Consider the following 13924-nt stretch of genomic DNA (forward strand, 5'->3'; position numbering starts at 1 on the left):
TTCCTACTTTTTCAATGTCGCTATTAGAAACTTTTAGTTACATTTCCTGTCTCCCGTTTCTGTTAGGCAGAGATGTCTTAGGAGCCTGTCTTCATCCTTAAATCCCTGAGACTAAAATAAGGGCTCTGGATATTAGTTATGACTACGCCCTGGTAGTCAGGGGAAGGAAGGGAGACTAGAAGAAGGAAATTACTCCCTTCGATGCACCCCCAGACTCCCCCCAGCATGTTGAATATTGGCTTTTTTTTTCTCCAGAGATGGGTGGAATGGAGGATTAAAGACGGTCATATAGGATTTCAGCCTCTCCAGTACAAAGAAAGGCTGATAAATTCAACCCTGAGCTAGCAAACAGGAGAGGACATTTGATAGCATTGAGCATGCCTGGTTGTGCTGGGATGGGGAAGGGGAGGGGCACAGCAGATAAATCAGAGTTTGGTTTCATGCTCTGCCATCTCCGGTGATGAACCTAATCTCCATGAGCCTCATTTCCCTCCATCTTCAAAGAATAAATGGAGCTGTATTAACACTGACTAACATAGATAAAAGCAAACATGTGTATAGTGCCTACCGTGGCTGTAAACGGTCCTAGTTGCTTAGGATGATCATCGTGATCATCCTAAGGTGTTATCATTTCGGGAAAAACATGACACAAGAGGTTAGGTGACTTACAGCTAGTGTGGTTCAAACCCAGGCAGTGACCATAAATCACCTCCCTAGCAGCATGCAATACACACACACACACACACACACACACACACACACACACACACGTATACAGCGTCACATACAATGTAGGAAACAGTAAATGAGAGTTTATTTCTTGTTTCTCTCGCCTCCTAAACTGCAAGGTTAAGGGTGAGTGTTACTGTGTCCAAGCATTTGTGTTACCTTCCTAAGGCAGTTACACCACTTTAGAAGAAGGAAACGAGCAAGCTCGTGACATTGAGCCCGATGTTGGGAGTGACAGCTGCTTCCTTGCTAAGACCTGGCTGTGCGTCCCCATTCAACTGCAGGCAGGCATCAGGCCAGCCACCACCGTTTCCTGTGTCAGTTGCTCTCAGCCTTGTTCTAGCTGCCAGATTCTCGTGTCAGGGCTTCAGAAGACAAAAAGGGAACTGGCCAGTGGATAGTTGAGCCCGGGGAAGGTTCGCTGAGACAGCTGTTGTGGAAATCCAACAGCCTCCGGGCTTTCCAAAGGGCGCAAATGGCCTTGCAATTTCCCTGGGGCACTCTGAGAATACCAACTTGTCAATTACAAGGCAGAAATAACAGCTGTTTGACTGCAGCATCTTCAAGACTTCCCTTCCCTAAAGACTATCTGCCCTAGATTTAAAGAGCTGTCATTTTTCTTTCAGCCTGTGCCATTAAGAAGTTTACATTTCTAGATCAGTACGTTGTAAGTAAATTTTATTATTTGAATTCGTAATTGCCATCACAATTTTTGTGACACAGTATCAAAATAATTTCACTGGGACATTAATAAGCAAGAGCAGGAAAAACTTGTAGCCTAAAAAATAAGGGGGAGGTGCTGAAGAGACGGCTCAGAGGTTAAGAGCATTAGCTGTTTTCCAGAGGTCCTGAGTTCAATTCCCAGCAACCATATGGTGGTTCCCAACCATCTGTAATGAGATCTGGTGCCCTCTTCTGGCCTGCAGGCAGAACACTATATGCATAATAAATAAATCTTTTTTTTAAAAAGAAGGAATATGGGACCCATTCCCCATCCTGAGTTGCTTTGCTCAAAGTTGCAGGGGGGTGAGGGGGTGGAGGGGACTTGGTCCTGCATCAACTTGATGTGCCATGCTTGTTGACTCCCAGTGGGAGGCCTGCCCCTTTCTGAATGGAGACAGAGGAGGAGTGGATGAGGGAGGGGAGTAAAAGCAAGGTGCAGGGAGGGAACAGGAGAAGGGACGGAAAACTGTTGTCAGTATGTAAAATAAGTAAAAGCATAATATAATATATTTTTAAATGTTGGGAAATATTATTTTCAGGTGTGTGACTTTTGTTTATGCTGCATTTGTTTAACTCTGTGAAGCTGTGTTACTGTGCCTGTCTAAAACACTGAATGGTCCTACTAAAGAGCTGAATGGCTAATAGCAAGGCAGGAGCAAGGATAGGCGGAGCTGGCAGGCAGAGAAAATAAATAGGAGAAATCTGGGAGAGAGAGCAAGGAGCCGGAGAACAAGAGGAGGAGGACACCAGGGGCCACCCAGGTACACAGCAAGCCACGGAGAAAGAAGTAAAGAAAACTATACAGAAATAGAGAAAGATCAAAGGTCAGAGGCAAAAGGTAGTCGGGATAATTTGAGTTAAGAAAAAATGGCAAGAAACAAGTCAAGCTAAAACTGGGCATTCATAAGTAATATAAGCTTCCGTATGTGATTTATTTGGAAGCTGGGTCCCCCAAAAAGTCAAAAGAGTAAAACATCATACAACAAAAATATACAAAGGGACAAAAATACAAAAAATATATGGGGACTTAGAGAGATGGCTCAGGTGTTAAATCAATTATTGCTCTTGCAAAAGATCTAGAGTCAGATCCTGTCACATACATGGCAGCTCAAAATCTCCGGTAACTCCAGTTCCAGGGCATCTAACTTTGCTTCTGGACTTCTCAGGCAAGAAGCATGTTTGGGAGAGACCACCAGGCCTGCATGCTGTATGTATTCAAATATATAGGTACCACATGTGTACCTAAATAAAATATTTTTTTATTTTGGTAAGGAATATGGGCTGGGAAGATGGCTCAATGGATAATGTGCCTGCCCCACAAGAGTGAAAACCAGATTTCTTTGATTCTCAGCACCCGGTTAAATGCTAGGTTGACTTAATAACACACCTGTCACCCCAGGGCTCGGGAAGCAGGGACAGGAAATTCATCCCTGGAACAAGCTGACTAGCTGGCCTAGTTGAATCAGTAAGTCCTGTGTTCAAGATAGAGAGCCTCAGTCTACGAGGTAGAGAGACCAAGGGAAGCATCAACACCAGCTACACACAGCACACACTTTTTTTATATTTATTTATTTATTATGTATACAATATTCTGTCTGTGTGTATGCCTGCAGGCCAGAAGAGGGCAGCAGACCTCATTGCAGATGGTTGTGAGCCACCATGTGGTTGCTGGGAATTGAACTCAGGACCTTTGGAAGAGCAGGCAATGCTCTTAACCTCTGAGCCATCTCTCCAGCCCCCACACCACACACTTTTTAAGAAGAAGGCTTATCTCTTAGTGCTCCTTATGCTTAAAGTTCCTGTTGGCTAAACACAGATCCACAAACTTCCAAGGAAAACTTTATAGACTGTTGCCACCTAGTTGAGCTATGAACTGGGCTAAGTATTTATGCTTCCTAAGGGACCTAAAGTTGTGGTCCCAAATAAAACCCAATCCCAGCACATATCCAAATGTCAATGGATGTCCTATTTTTTGCTCCCCAATGGCAAGGGAACTGAACTAAAGAGTATCTTGCTCATGTACTGAAACACTTAAAAAAAAAAAAGATTCCAATCTTGGGCCTCACCCTAATAAATGAGTTCCAAATAAAACTATCTTTACCCCAAACATATTTTCATCCAAAATAGCATATTAAATTCCACAGTTTGCTGTAACAAGAAGGAATGGTTAGTAGGGGTTCAACAGAGAATTAGAACTCATAGGGTATGAGAGAGAGATTTATTTTTAGGAATTGGCTCACACCACTGTGGGAGCTGGCCAGTCTCAAACCCACAGGGCAGGTGCAAGACAGTCCAGCAGGCCAGACCCAGGAAGAGCTGATGCTGCAGTCTGAAGCTTCAGGTGGACCTTCTTCCTCAGTCTTTTCTTTGTAATTGTTTATTTTTATTTTATTTACATTGGTGTTTTGCCTGCATATATGCCTGCATGAGGGTGCCAGATCCCCTGGAAGTAGAGTTACAGAAAGTAACTGAACTGCCATGTAGGTGCTGGGAATTGAACCAGGGTCCTCTAGAAGAACGGCCAGTGCTCATAAATACTGAGCCATCTCTCCACCCCAACTTTCTCAGTCTTTTAAGACCTTCAATTAGCCAGGCAGACGTGTAGCTTGCCTTTAATTCCAGCATTTGGGAGGCAGGATCAGGAGGATCTTTATAAATTCAAGGTCAGCCTGGTCTACAGGGTAAGTTCCAGGACAGCCAGGGCTGTCACACAGAGAAAAAAGACCTTCACTGAAGTAGATGAGACACAACCACATTAGCCATATTATGAGGGAGGGAACCTGCTTTATGTTCAGTCTGTAGTTTGAATGCTTATAATATCTTTAAAGAAATTTTCACAGCATCATCTTTGAGAGTCTACCCTAGACTCTCTGGTTAATACTAAGTTGACTATCACAAGCGTGTATCCAGCAATCCAGAGCAGGGAACTGAGACAGGGGCCATCGTTTTCAATGCATCATTCTGCCAAGTGCTGTGACTACCACTATATAAGGCAAACACAAACAAATCTCCTCCAGAAACTGATGAAGAGAGTAAAAAAATTAACATTAATAAATGACAATAAATCATGGCTTTGATATTGGGCAAAAGAAAGATTATTTACTTTTGATGGAAGTACGAATTGGTATGGCTACTATGAAAATTAGGGTGGAGATTCCTGAAAAAAAGAAAAAAAGGAGAGAGAGAGAGAGAGAGAGAGAGAGAGAGAGAGAGAGAGAGAGAGAGGTAAGCTATATGATCCAGCTATATCTCTCCTGGTCATATGTTCAAATGACTCTGTATTATATGACTGGGATACTTGCTCATTCATATTCATTGCTATTCCAGTCACAATAGTCAGAAGTGGAAACAGCCGAGTTCTCTGCCAACTATAGATGGATAATAAAGATGTGTACATACAGCAAACAGAATTTCACTCACCTGTAAAGAAAAAAATATGAAATTTGCAAGTAAGTTGATGGATCTGGACATAATCATTGTGAATAAGGTAACTCTGATCCACAAAGACAAATGTCAAATGTTCCGACTCATATGTGACTGCTAACTTTGAACTTTACATACATGCGTTTAAATCAGAATACCCAGAGAAGACGGGGAACTAGTGAGGGGCCACGGTGAGATTTCGAGAGAGGCGGGAGAGGATGCGTGTGGGTATAGAGGGGGAAAGGGCAGAGTAATGGAACAGAAAGGTTTAAGTGATGCGGGGGATGGGAGGTCAGGGTAAAACACTAAAGACTCTGAAAAAGCCACATGGAAACCTACTGTAGACGTTTCCTAAATTATATAATATATAAAAGGGGTTTAAATGGAGTTACCCTATATCCAAGGAACAATGCCTCTCCCAGATACCACAGGCTATCAAATCAAAATCCTAGTGCCAGGTATGGGTTGCCTCTTTTCAAATTGTTAGTTGGTAGGATCCCACAGGCACCACCATCCCACCAAACCCTACAGGCTATTGGCATTGCTGTTGTTCACCCTCCAGAACTTAATGATAGGACCCTATTGATGAAGATACCATGTACTTCTGTCAGAGAACAGAGAGAAATCGACCCGTTACTGACCTGGAAGCTTTGCCCCTACTGGCTAGTTTTCCTGGTATAAGAAGGCACAATACTGGAGAGAAAATGAGCAGTCCCTACCCAGCTGTGAAGCCTGTGAGCTACACTAACCACTGGCCTGGTAAGAGGTGCTGACTGGTGTAATAGTGGCATGAATGGTCCAGAAGCAACCAACCACTGTGCAGTTGGATTTAAAGGCCCATTCCACAGAATGGAAGTCATACCTCCTACTGTCAACTGGGCCAAGAACCTGTTGCTGGGTAGCTCATAGGCCCCGAAGGAGAATCTACTAGTATCATTCCGCTAAATGGACATAGTGTTAAGCTGCCCCTTGAGTACTTACAATTATATCCACAGATTGGTGCATTTCTCAGCCTTCAGAGAAGGCTCCTTTTGTCAGTAAATGGTGATCCACTCTCAGACCTACAACTGGTCTACATGGTGAGATTAGGAGGAGGGGTAGTGAGGGTTAGATTTGATCAAAACGTATTATATGCATTATGAAAGTCTTTTTTGTTGTTGATTGGCATTATTCATTTGTCCACCCTCCTCTCTCTCTCTCTCTCTCTCTCTCTCTCTCTCACACACACACACACACACACGGGGTGGGGGGTAGATTTCTGCTCTCTGCCCTGAGTATGACATTCTGTGCTTCCTAGCCATGACTCAGGTTTTCACAGACCCTTCCCTACCTCCAATGTCCATGGCTCAGTCTAAGGCCCTGGCCCAGTGTTTCCCTGCTCGTCACCATTTTCTCACAGTTCCTTGATTGCTTCAGACTGCTCTTCAGTCTTGGCTGGAAGAATGAGGCATCGGCATTACGTGATGTACAAGTCCTGGATGTTTGTGATTTAAGGCTGATATGGTGGGCCTTGGTGGTTAGTAGCCAAGATGGCACCATCAAGAGCAATAGTGTAAGCAGAAGTTATGAGTCATTCTAGTTTTCGAATTACAGTTCTCCAAACACTTAGAATCCAGCAATGCTTGGAACGGCACAGCCTTTGCATCTAACCCTGTCCACAGATGATCCCTAACTTAGGATGGTTTTGTAACAGTTTTCCACTTTACACTGGGTTTAATGGAATTTTAAATGCATTTTCAACTTACAAATTTATTAAAACAATTCTGCTAAGCAGAAAGCATCTATACCTAAGTCAATAAAAATGATATTCGGTGGTTGTTACATTTTTATTTATAGAAAATGATATGGCAAAAGTTTGCACATGTTCAAAAGATAGGCCAAGGGTTTTTCTGGTATCTTCTATTCATGGTCATAGACTCCTCAGATGCAGAACCCATGGGAACAGAAGACCAACAAGCTGCCTGCAGCTGGGATTTAATGTCACCTGGCTTTAGATTTGTATAATTATAGCTCATAACGTTTGTAAGTACGGAAAACACAGGGAGAGTTGATGCCATAATCACGGAACTTGAGAGTATGGAGCAGCAGTCCCAGGTCATCTGGGGAAATGGTAACGTTCTGTTAAGGCTTACAAGTCCAAAGAAATCCCTGGGCTACAAAGTGAGATGGTATCTCAAACCAAGCAAACAAAAAGAGCTGGTGAAGAGGGAGAAGGAACATGTTTTGAGCAAGAGAAACCGATATAAAGTACGCCGAAGTAAGAGGGTCTTGGTGGAGTGCATTTGGAGAACTGAGTCATCGGGTGAATAGCAAGCTAAAAACGTCATGAGGAGACTTGCTCACTACAGTGTGGACAACACTTTCGAGGGTTTCCTCTGAGCCTGAAGTCACTGGAGTGTTTCCAGTTTGCCACCTCAGCCTACCCAGCCACAGCTTTTGAGACAGGTACAACTTGAGGCTCGTTTTACAGGTGAGGCATCTGAGAAGATAAATGCCTTGCGCAAATCACATAAGTATGACCAGGACCTTGAGTGAGGCTTAGAACTTGGCCTTTCACCAGAGGACTACTGGGTCCCTTCAAGGAGGGGAGGAGGGTCTTGATGGCAGGGTACGTTAGAAGGGCAAAGGGAAGCCAGCCAGCTAATGACAAACAGCAAGATCGAAACTGGGAACCCTGGGGAGTTAACATTCTAGGACACCAACAGACCTTGGAGCCAGTCTGAAAGCAAGGGGGCAGCAAACGTGGTTGAAATGAAAGTCATTTGTCCGGTTTCCAAGAACTGAATGGGGAGCTGCCAAGATCCCAGCCAAGGCTGTGGGAGATAAGGGCATGGGAATTGTGCCTGAGAGGCTGAGAGATTTGTTAAAGTCAGGACCCAGCCAGAATATACCCAGTCCCTGATAACTGTTCAGCATTTTCCCCTTATCATGTATTTTGCAGTGCAAAGAATTGAACCTGGGTCCTCACACGTGTTAGGTAAGTACTGGGGAGTCAACTGACCTAGACCATAGCTTTGCTACTTATTAGCAATATTACCTTAGGCAAAGTCTCTTTGAGCTTCAATTTTCCCATTTAAAAGATGGGGGACGCAGTATCTTCAGTCTCTGAGGGCACCTGGACATGAAACCCTATCATACCCCTCATCGGCCTCTCACAGTCATAAAGTCATCCTCCAGGAACATCCAAGGTGGTAGGCACAGACCCAGGTTGCTCTTCAGATCTAAAGGAAGTTAACTGGCTAGAACTCAAAGGTCATCCCTCAATCACAGTAGCCTCATTTCAAATGTCACTTTGTGGGTAGTGACTTCCATGTTGGTCAAGACAGACCAAACATACTCGCAGGACCAAGGAAGTATCTACGGGACAGTCATGGTCTAGGCAGGGAAGTGACAGCTTTCTCATGGTTGAGACACGGTGCCTGACACAACTTCAAAGGAGGAAAGATTTGTGTTGCTCACGGCTTCAGAGCTCTCAGTCCACCTTAACAAGGGTTGCTGCCTCCCACTAGCCTATTCAAAATCTGAGTCTAGGCCTGGGAGTCACGGTTAGTAGACAAAGGCATCTTCCATGCCATCCTGACGACATGGGTTTCATCCCCAGGACCCACAGGGTAGGAAGAGATGACATCCACAAGTTTTCCTCTAACCTCTGCCTGGGCACCGTGGCATACATCGCCACACACATACACACACGCACACGTACACATACACACACGCACACACGTTCGCACGCATACACATGCAAGCACACAATACTCATCACTATAATAATAATAATAAAATTAATTTTTTTAAATCTTTGAATCTGTTGAATTAAGCAGGTCATTAGGCCAGAACTCTCAGCCTGTGGGACTGTCTTCACAGACATAGCTCACCAATCTCCTAGCCATTTTCAGTCCAATCAGCTGATGATCAAAATTAACCATCATAGGGATTAGCAGCTTTTTACCCCATAAAGGGCCAGGCATTTATTTTAGACTTTGTGGCCACAGGTCTTACTGACAACTCCTTGCTTTTACTATTGTAGCAGGAATGGTGATAGACGCTACATAAGAAGAATAAGTTTTGCTACATTCCAATGAAACCATGGTAGCTTTAAATTCCTTCTAACTTCCATGTGTCACAAAACATTATTCTTCAGAGTTTCTGTAAAGTCATCTATAAAACCACACAGACACACCTACACTAGGCTTGTACACTGCACAGTAACAAGTGGTAGGTTATAGCTCATACATTTCCCTTAGATCAAATGTCCCCTCTTGCATGCTGTCGTGATAGCTAATCTTTACTGTCAGCTCTCTGGGATTTAGAATCACTGTGGAAACACATCTCTAGGAATGTCTATGTGGGTTTTCTCAGAAAGAGTTAACAGAACAGGGAAGACCTCCTGAAGGAGAGCAGCAGCATCCAAGGACTTAAGCCCTGTACTGAATAAAACAGGAGAAAACTAGCAGATCAAATAACATACTGTGGATACAAGGTAGACAGCTATCTCACATGCCTGCTTCCTGACTTCTCTGTCATGAAGGACTCTGCACCCTCAAACTGTGAGCCAATAGTTCTTTCCTCTAAGTTCTCAAATATTGTTTATCACAGCAAAAAGTAACTGAGACAAATATATACAGGCTTCTGAAATACTCTAGAATGGTGCAGAAATTAAAACTCTGGGCCGAAACAGCTCAACTAACGCCCCTCCCAAAGTGTCCTGAGCCTACTCCCCAAATCTGTGCATATAGTGGTTAAAGGACCTGAATCGTCACAGGACACACCAAGACCAAGTTCTTGGCATAAGGAGATGGGAAAGGGGACAAGAGAGAGGAGGAAGGGATACTCACCCTGGAGAGACAAAGGACTTCCTCTGGATAGAGAGGAGATATACACGGCCCATAGGCAAATGGTGGTTTATAAAGGGGAAACCCCATGTTAGGATGGGTTGGTTTGTTTGGATTAGGCATGCTAATTGGGGTAGTCAAAAGGGGGCTCTTGATTGTTGGACTTCAATACTTTGATTGCTGGTCCTTGGTAGTCAGCCTCAGGAGGAAGAAGTGGCCAAATAAGGTAATAGGCCTTGGGGGCTAGCTTTAGGAATATAATCTAAGGTTTAACAAGGAAGAGGGAATGGGGAAAAGGGCAATGCCTGCCAGAGCCATGTTTGCTGTGCTTGGGTCTACTAGAGCCCTTCAATTGTGATACATACAAAGCAGAAACTAACATTTTGGGTTGGTTTTAAATTGATAATCAGAAGACTTTAAGATAGATAAATTATCCTGGATCATGTGGATGGGTCCAAAACAATCACAGGACAATCCACGACAAAGAAGAAGGTGCAAAGAACCCATGTCAAAATGAAACCACCTCGGGAAGACTCAGCTTCATAGGTTGAAGATGAGAGAAGGGATCACAAGCCAAAAAATGCAAGTTCCCTCTGGCAGTTGGAAAAGACAATGTTATGGTTTTGATTTTAAGTGTTCCCATCAAAGGCACAAATGCATAAGTCTTGGTGGGTAGACTCTTTCAGAGGAGGAGTCTAGTAGAAGGAAGAACAGTCATTGGAGCTATGTAAGTCTTTGTGAGCCATTAGTATCCCAGACCTTTCTTCTCTGTTCTGCCAATACTCTCTACTATGTTCTTGCCTTGCCAGGGACCTCAAAGCAGCGAAGCCAAGCAATCAGGGACTGAAGCCGTGAACTAAAATAGAGCATTCTTCTTTATTAAGCTGATTGGGCTCAAGTATTTTGTCTCAGCCACAAAAAGCTAAATAACACAGAAAATAATGGGGATCTTCCCCCAAAACCTCCAAAAATGAACCCAATCCTGCCGGCATCTTGATTTTAGTCTAGTGAGAGCTACATAGAATCTCTGACTTCCAGAGTAGAGATAATAAATTCATGATGCTGAGGGAGGATATGCCTGATGGGGAATCAGCCAATGATCTTTAAGAGGCGGGACCAAGTTAGGGTGTGACCTTTTGGGTACAGAGAAAAACTGCCACCCGCCCAGGGCTCTCTCTCTCTTTCTCTCTGTGGTTCCCACACTACACAGCTGAGTTTGGACTTCTTGTTCCTGTTTTGTGAGTTTGCCCTTACAATAAAGAAAATATAATTAATTTGGTCTATTTTGTAGTTAGCCTGGGATTCTTTGACCAGTGTCTTATAGTGCATGCCCAGCAACTTGCTACAGCACCACAAAATAATAACAATAATAAATACACAGAGCAGTGGCAGAGCCAGACATGAAAACAAGGGTGTAGTCTACACGATGAGTCAATGACAGTAAGAATGTGTGCACAAACTGTGTGTACAACATTAGCACAGAAGACAGGAGATGGAGCCCTATTTGAGAGGCCGGGAAGAAGAAAAGTCTTCCTAGAAGAACCATTAGAGCTCATTTTTAAAGGGATTTGCCAGAGTGGTGGAGGAATTGGTGGATGGTAAAGAGGAAGCATAGGGTGGGGAGAGTAGTCTAGGCAAGAGGAAAAATGATGAATTGAGGCCAGCTGACAGCACATCACAAAGGGTGAAGAGAACATTTCAGAACCTCTAAGACGGTATCTCTCAACCTGTGGGTCATGACCCCTTTGGGGGATTAAATGACCTTTTCACAGGGGTGGCAGATCAGATATCCTATATGTCAGATATTTACATTATGATTCGTAACAGTAGCAAAATTACAGTTATGAAGTAGCAATGAACATAATTTTATAATGGGAGTCATCGCAACATGAAGAACTGTATAAGGCCTCATCAGAAAGCTTCTTTTCCAGCCATCGAATTGCAGGCACTTTTAATAACCTACATTTGCCTGATTTTCATTAATGAAACACTATTTTGCACTCTCACTACCCCTTGCACTATGTTGCATGTGTCCATGAGTCACTTCTCCAAGATTACACAGGTACTCAACAACGAACTTTGTGTGCATGTGTGCACATGCTCATATACACACATGTTCAATGTGCACGTGTGTTTATGGGCACCAGCGTGTGTGTGTGTGTGTGTATACATGTGACAGTCACAGATCAATGAGTGTCTTCCTCAAATTCTCTACTGTAATAAGAAAGGAGGCTGCTTGCTTGTTCCCGGCTGCTCAGTCCCAAAATAGCCACACAGAAACTGTATTAATTAAATCACTGCTTGGCCTGTTAACTCTAGCTTCTTATTGGCTAGCTCTTACATTTTAATTTAACCCATTTCTATTAATCTGAGTATCACCACATGGCAGTGGCTTACTGGCAAGGTTCCAGCTCATCTGTTCCCAGTGGCAGCTACATGCCATCTCTTGACTCCACCTTCCTCCCAGCATTCAGTTTAGTCCCCCACCCCACCCTGCCTACCTCTATTCTGCCCTACTATAGGGCCAAAGCAGTTTCTTTGTTAATCAATGGTAATCACAGCATAAAGATGGGAATCCCTCATCACTCTACACCTTTTTTTTTTTGAGACAAGGTCACTCACTCAACATGGATTCTCCAATTCAGTCAGACCAGCTGGCCAGCAAGCTTCAGGAATCCTCCTGACTCTACCTCTCCGGGACGCTGGGATTCTAGGTACACACTGACGTTCCTGACTCTGTGAGCTGTGGTTCTAGACTCAGGTTCTCATGCATGCACAGAAAGAACTTCAAACCTGCCTGATCTCCCTCAACCCAAGAGGATGCTGCTTTGTTTTGTTTTGCGTTGTTTTGTTTTGTTTGTTTTGTTTTGTTTTTCAAAACAGAGTTTCTCTGTGTATCTCTGGCTATCCTAGAACTATGTAGACCAGGCTGGCTTCAGATTCAAAGATCTGCCTGCCTTGGTCTCCTAAGTGCTGGGACTAAAGGTACGTGCCCCCACCACCTGGCAAGAATGCCATTTTTTTTTTTTTTTTTTTTTTTTTTTTGGTTTTTTCGAGACAGGGTTTCTCTGTGGCTTTGGAGCCTGTCCTGGAACTAGCTCTTGTAGACCAGGCTGGTCTCGAACTCACAGAGATCCGCCTGCCTCTGCCTCCCGAGTGCTGGGATTAAAGGCGTGCGCCACCACCGCCCGGCTAAGAATGCCATCTTAAAGACAAGTTTGATTCCAAAGCAAGAGCCATGCCATGCTGATTGTTACTTTCCGCAGTGAGCCTAACTTATTCTTATACTATGAAGGGGGGAGACTTTTGTCTTCAAGGGGGAGGGAGAAAGGAAAAATGGATAAAGGAGGACAAAGAGGATGGAGATGAGAAAGAAGATAAAGGAAGAGGCTCAGAAGGAAGCATGGGAGGAGGAGGAGAAGATGGGGTGAGGAGACAAGGAGTCTCTAAGTGGAGAGCTCATGACTCCTAATGCTATAAATGGACTTCAACTCCAAGACTGTCATGGAACAGTGCCCTGAAAGCTATTTGTGCTTTCCAGACTCTACTGTCACACAGACATCAAAAACTCTCGTGGGGTCTTCACCGCTTCGCTGAGACATCAATCTGACTCATTAAATTGACTGCAGAATTGGCTGGTTCCCGAGAAAGCTGTTCTTCCATTTTGATCCATCAGTACTCTCTGACTCACCAGGAAATGGGCTTGAAACGTCATCACTCAATCTAAAGGACGTTCCTTTGGGACCTGTGCAAAGAGCATACTTGATCGTCCTTTTCTAAATGAAGAAAATGTAGTTCTTTGGGCTTTGTGGGAAGAATAGGAGGCTGGGGAGATAGCTTAGTCAGTGCTTACCATATAAGCATGGGGGGGCTTGAGTTTAATCCCCTGCACCCACATAAAAGGCTAGAGTGGAAATGCTTGCCCACAATCCCAGTCCTGGGGAAGAAGAGATGAGAGGTCCCTGGCACTCACTGGCCAGTCTGCCTAGCCAAATCTAGCAGGTTCCGGTTCAGGGAGAGACCCTGTCAAAAACTAAAGTGGAAAGGGAGTGAGGAGGACATGACATCAACCTCTAGCCTCCACATACGTGCATTCATGAACACACACACATACACGCACGCGCGCACGCGCACACGAGAATGCTGTCCTTCCTATTCGCTACAATGCCTGCACCTCCAAAAGTTTTACATCTGAGATGAAGTCCTCTTTGTAGCGG

This window comes from Arvicola amphibius, chromosome 4 (genome assembly GCF_903992535.2).
Source record: "Arvicola amphibius chromosome 4, mArvAmp1.2, whole genome shotgun sequence".
NCBI classification, from domain to species: domain Eukaryota; kingdom Metazoa; phylum Chordata; class Mammalia; order Rodentia; family Cricetidae; genus Arvicola; species Arvicola amphibius.